This window comes from Vombatus ursinus, unplaced genomic scaffold (assembly GCF_900497805.2).
Source record: "Vombatus ursinus unplaced genomic scaffold, bare-nosed wombat genome assembly UNPS02005286.1, whole genome shotgun sequence".
NCBI lineage: Eukaryota > Metazoa > Chordata > Mammalia > Diprotodontia > Vombatidae > Vombatus > Vombatus ursinus.
The window spans coordinates 13,250,769-13,256,768 of record NW_020945064.1 but is presented as its reverse complement, the minus strand read 5'-3'; the positions used below and the strand labels follow the sequence as shown (position 1 = coordinate 13,256,768).

Genomic DNA, 6,000 nt, shown 5'->3' with positions numbered 1-6,000 from the left:
AGAGAGAGAGAGAGAGAGAGAGAGAGAGAGAGAGAGAGAGAGAGAGATGGAGAAAGGGGGAGAAAGAGAGATAGAGGGAGAGACAGAAACATGCTAGTCAGCTGTCATCTGTGTCCTTTTTCTTACTGGGACTCATTGCTTCTATTAGAGGACCTTGTCAGGAAGCATGAACCACTGTGGGAACAGGGGCAGATGTGGTCATGGTTTATACAAAGCAGCAATCTCCCTGTGCCAGGCTTGCTGGCTGCCTTTGACCAAGGAGAAGACTATTCCCTATGTGATGAGGCAGGCTGTCAAACTGTAGCACTGTTGACGAGTGAAACTATTGCTGGGAAAAGTTCTTGATGTCATTTTGACATCACTCTTTTCCTATCTTTGTCAAATTCCTCTGGTCTAGAACTCTTGACAGTAGTTTCTGGCAGTACATGCCTGCTACTCAGTGTCCTTATGGATTTTCCTTTTCATCATCTTCACCCCTAACCTCTGCTCGTCTTTCCCACTCACTTCCCCACCATCTTACCATCAATTGCCAAAGTCTTGCTAGTTTCTAGAAAGTCTTTCTGGGGACTCCTCTTTATTCCAGTTGATTTAGTGAGGTGAAAGGGCTGAAGGGACAGTTGAAGGGGTTTTGGGAAAGTAACAAACATCAATAGGGAAAAGAGGAAGAAAACGAAAGAATATATTGTATGGGACCCAATGAGCATACCCGATAAAGGTCTGATAATTCATAGGATTCAGAGCAGGAAGGTCATCTTTTCCAATTTCCTAACCACTCTTCTCATTTTATAAAGGTGAAACTGAGTTCATGAGGGCAAGTGACTTACCCAAGGTCACCCAGCTAATAAGAGACAAAGCCAGGGTTCAAACTCAGCTCTTCTTACTCCAAATCCAGTACTCTCTCCTCTAGAATACATTGTTTTATTAGATCAATAAACATTTATTAATTAGTGCTATGTGCCAATGCCATGACTAGGGTGGGAGTGAGTAGGACTTTATCTAAATTTAGAGGACACTCGAAGCTCCAGTAGAACAGCATAGAAATAATTTAGCTAGGAACCCAGTTAACAAGAATAATTAGTTAAATTTGAAAACCCCTAGAATGTGAGCTTCAAGGTGGCTGGCCCCCAGGCGAGCTCTTCTCTGACCCCAACTCTGCTCCTTTCCCCCTCAACTAAATTGAGGGCACATTCGTTCTACTAGTCAGGGTCCCTGTGTAGACAAGATTAGGGGTTTCCTAGGCATAACATGGGTTCTGCCTGGTGACTCTTGGGCAGGCTTCAGAAGGGGCATTAAGAACGGAAGCGAAGTGTGAGAGGGAGGGGGAAAGTTGGTGAGAAGGGGAAAGCTAGTGTGGGTGAGGGACCGAAACTGGGGATCTAAACAGGGGAGCAGGTGAGGGTGAAAGGGAGAAAGGGGGTGAGGGTGAAGGGGAGACGTAGAGAGGATAGGGAAGGGAAAGCTGGCGACAATATATAGGTGGAAAAGTTGGAGAGAATGGGGGCGGGGAAGCTGGACCGGAGTGAGGAGGGGAAAGGTGGAGTGGGGAAGAGAGGAAAGCTGGTGAATGTTAGGGAGGCGGAGGGAAATTGCCGAGAGGGACAAAACCCAAAGCTCTCCCTTGCAGTCTCAAGGCCTGCGGACGGCCTCTCCTCGGGGAATTCGGGTGCCCCCTGGAGGTAGATGCTCCCACACCCCTAGAGTAATAATGGGCTCATTTCCAACCGCCTGGCGGGCTGTGGGAGTGGAAGATCTTCCCCCAGCCTCTTCTGACACCGCACACCTTGCCCCGACAGGGCGATCAGGGAGGCAAGCGGACGCCCGTCGGTGTGCACAGAGACTCCCCCAAGCTGGGCCGGAAGGATGATCTCCCTATTCCACTCCACCTGGGCCCTCTCCTCGCCCCCAGGGCCCCAGGGCCCCGGTCTGTCCAGTCTCCTCATTCTCCTCACATGTCGCAATCCCTCTTCACCCCTCATCCCTCCATTCTCTCACATCCCCTAACTCCTCTCATCCCCTTCCTTTCAAGCCTCTCGTGGCTTTTCAAGTTCAGCCCCCCACTCTCTCGGATCCCTTGGTCTCTGAGCCTCTCACTTCCTTAGTTCTCCAGTCCCCTTATCGCTCCCTTTACAACCCCCTCCCCAGTCTCCTAATTTTCTCACTCCCCCTAGCCTCTCTTACCGCCCCCCCCTTCCACCCTCCTTCCCAGTCTCCCCAGCCTGGCCAAGGGGCGGGGCCGCGAGGAGAGCTAACCTCCTCGTCCTCCGGTTCCCCCCCCAATCACCCTCCCCCCGCCCTCCTACTGGTCCCGGAGGAACCGAGCCCGCCCTCCGGGGAGGGGGGCGGGGCCTAGGACCTGAGCATAAAAGGCATGGGGTCGCGGGGGCCGCTCCTCACTCGCAGCGGGCTGCTGAGACCTGCGGCGCATCCTCTCGCTCCGCTCAGCTCCAGCCCGACGGGATCCCCTGCGCGGACTCGCCGAGAATCTGAGGCTCCGGGGAGGTGAGTGCTCGCCTGCCATACCTTTCCGACCCTTCATCGAGTCTCTGAAGTGCGTTTCCATCCGGAGGACTGAGATCTCATTCATTTCCTCCCCTTCTAATCAAACACTAAGGTCTCTTTGCTTTTAGACAACTTAAAATAGCAGTCGGGGGCAAAAAGCAGTGGGAGGAAGGCTGGACGTTGAGCTGGAAGACCCCCGCTTCAAATCCTGCTCTGCTGCTTATCCCTGTGCCTCAGTTTCCTCATCTGTAAACTAAATGGCCTCTTTCAGCTCTAAATCCATGGTTGCACTTTCGCTTAAAGTTTTCACTGTGGCACATAGTAACAAGAACACTAGTTCAGGTTTTTATAGAACTTTACAGTTTCCAAAGTCAATGGTAGAAAGTGCCTGGGCTGTAGTTCTTAATAAATGCTTCTTGACTGCTTATCCCCATTTCACAGATGAGACTCAGATTAAGTCAAATGACTTTTAGGATCTTAGCCTCTAGATTAGGAAGGGACTGGTAAGGTTTAGAGTGTTCTCCTGACAGTCCTGGAAGATAGGCAGTGTAAGCTTTATTGCTCCTGTTTTGCAAATGAAGAAACTGAGGCCCAGAGAAGTAAAAATCACCTGTCCAGAGTCCTAGAGCTAGTAAGTATCAGGGTTGGGATTCAGACCTAGGACTTTTGCTTTCCAGAGCAGGTCTGTTACCCGGATACTATCATCTAATCCAAGCCTTTTGTTTATCTGGGGAAACTGAGGCACAGAGAAATTAAATGATTTAGGATCATAGAATTAGAACCAGATTACCTTAGAGGTCATCTGAATCAAATCCCTCATTTTACAGGGGAGGAAAATGAGGCTCAGAGAGCTTTATCAAGATCACACAGGTAGCAAGTCACAAAGGCAGGATCTGAATCTACAGCTGGCACCCTTTGCATTAGACCACGTGTGGTTGTAGGAAGCATTCAGATGGTAGTGAGGATGGTGACATGGTTCTGTGCATTCAGATGTGTGGAGAGATGGGTGGGCACATATGAATGATGTATGTCAAAGTGTCTACCCATGTATCAGGGTCCTAGAAGGCTTTGAGTGAATGAATTAAGCTGTCATTGTTAGCGTCTATCATCAGTAGATGCTCTGGGAACATCTGCTGTGTGCTAGCTGCTGGAGAGGCAAAGAAATCTGCTGATGGGCTGAGGAGAGAGACTATGGACATGCAAAGATCTATTATGGTGTAAGGTAATATAGGCTAAGTCTAGGGCTGTTTCTATGGTCATTAACTGACATAAGACTTCAAAGGTAGCAGGGATCATCACCAAGGGCTGGCACCTAGAAAGTTTCTTGGGGGAGATGGGACTTAAGCTGGGCTTTAGAATAGAATAGAGTAAGACTTAGGTAAGTTACCTTAATTTAAAATCAGCTTGAATTCTGGACAAGCTGTTGCTCCTTTTTTTGCCTTCATAAAACAGAGTGTTCTTGTGTAAATGACAGTCTTCACTTTCAACCAGTGCTGAATTCAAACCTTGTACGATGTTTGGCCACTCCTATGTGGAGTATGTATATTTGGGTACAAACCTACCCACTTACCATGAGGCTCAGGGCTTCCACAGAGTACATTCTCTTGGGTTTTCATTAGTTCTTTTGTGTGAAATGGGTGGATTAAGTGGATCCTTGCCCAGAGTGGTCACTGTGAGCAAAGGGGGTACCTATGCCAAAAGAGACATTGCTGGGGATTTACACATGGTACTCACACTGAAGGTACCTGGAATTTTGCCTCCAGAAGTTCAGCAGTTCTGAATGTTGTATGGGCATCCCTTAGTGCCTCCTGCCTTCTTTCTCTCCCTTTTCTATACCCTCACTTTCACCCCCATCCAATTTGAGGGACACTTCTGATGGCACCAGCTACCGGAGCATGCCAGTGTGGTGTTGGGAAAAGAGCGCTAGATTTGGAATTGGAGTATCTGAGTTTAGCCACTTATTACTTGTTGAATCTTAGAATCGGGGCCCTTCCCCTTGAAAGTCTTGTAAATAATAATTAAGTATAGCTGGGGATCTGACCGGAATTTATAAAATAAGAAATTTAGCCTAGATGACTATGAAATGCTCTCTCTGCAGATTTAGGATCTATGATTGTCACTCAACCGAGCAGAATTTTGTAGGGACCCAGTAAATTAAGATTTTCACACAGGGTAGATCTGCTGTTCTGAATGGGGGTCAGGGGAAAGAGGGCAGAGCCTGAAGTGTTTTGGGAATGGGGGGGTGTAAGGAATACAATTCTGCCACACACTCCGGAAAACCTACAACCCTGCCAGGAGGGTCTGAGTTTAGAGAGACTTTGAAAGGAAGTAACTGGTGCACTTGGAAGTGGGTGGAGCAACAGAATACTGGATTTGCTTAGAGAACTAATCACATTCATTTCATTTCCCCAAGAGGAGAAAATGCCACTCCTGTGGGTCATCCCACCTGGGCCATTGTGTTAAGTTTGGTGATTGATGTTTGGGAAGGGGACCCCTCGCCGAATGGTGACCTTTCTTGTCTCGACGGATCTGGAAAATACCTTGACTTTGTCACCAGCGGTGATTTGTTCTGTATGTGAGGTGCCTCTGTGTCTGACTGCTTGGGGCCCAGGAGACCATTTCTGCAGACTCATTGGTTTCTGATCAATCCCAGATGTGCGAGAATGGCATCACTCAGTTGGGGCTGATGGATTTTAAAGGAAGAAAAATACAGTCTGGGTATTTTTTTTTCAGTTTGTTCAGCTGAATAGATGCTCATAACTTCATATGACAGGAATCTGAGAGCATCCATTAAACCCTCAAACTAAGCACATCTTGTTCTGGCGTGGGGAGGGGGTCAGGAGTAGGAGAGGGAGGGATTTCGTTCCTTCTCCTTCCCTTTCTTGCCCTGGAAGCTTCATAACGACAGTCCCAGTGAAAACCTGACGTCTTGGGGGAGGTGTTTGGGTTCCCTGCCTGGGTCCCACTGCTTTGAGCAGAGAGAATAGATCTCCCGCTGCTGCCCTGTTGCCCCCGTAAGCCTTTCTTTGTGGCTCTGGCTGGGTAATCCTGGTCAGTGCCAGAACAGACTCAGCTTCGCCAAGGACTGTGCCTTGTGTTCTGGGGAGATGACCTTTTGGTTTAGTCTTTCAGAGAGGGAGATTTATCTTCCCTAGATTGCTACAAACCACAGCTTTAGAAACGTGCCTCTGCTGGGATTGAGCAACCTCCAGACAGTGTATTTTTCAAATGCCATTTACTGTGGGAGAGGTAGTCTGGCACAATAGATAGAGGAGCAGACTTGGAGTCACCAAGACCTCATGCATTTCCTAGCTCTCTGACCCTGGGAGAGCCTTTCTGAGGCTTAGCTTAAAGATGGAAATGATAGAGGCTGCTAGGTGGCGCAGTGGATAGAGTACTGGCCCTAGAGTCAGGAGGTCCTGAGTTCAAATCTGGCCTCAGACCAAACACTTGACACTTACTAGCTATGTGACCCTGGGCAAGTCACTTAACCCTGATTTA

General features: G+C 48.5%; 1 protein-coding gene across 1 annotated transcript in view; it reads left to right on the top strand.

The window, feature by feature from the left end:
• Nucleotides 1-2,406: 2,406 nt before the first annotated feature.
• The window catches only part of CRISPLD2 (cysteine rich secretory protein LCCL domain containing 2), a 79,816-nt gene continuing 76,222 nt past the window's right edge, over nt 2,407-6,000 (top strand). The window contains exon 1 of the mRNA XM_027847213.1: nt 2,407-2,499. The gene's annotated coding sequence lies outside the window, so the exon portion shown is untranslated. The remainder of the gene's footprint in view (nt 2,500-6,000) is intronic.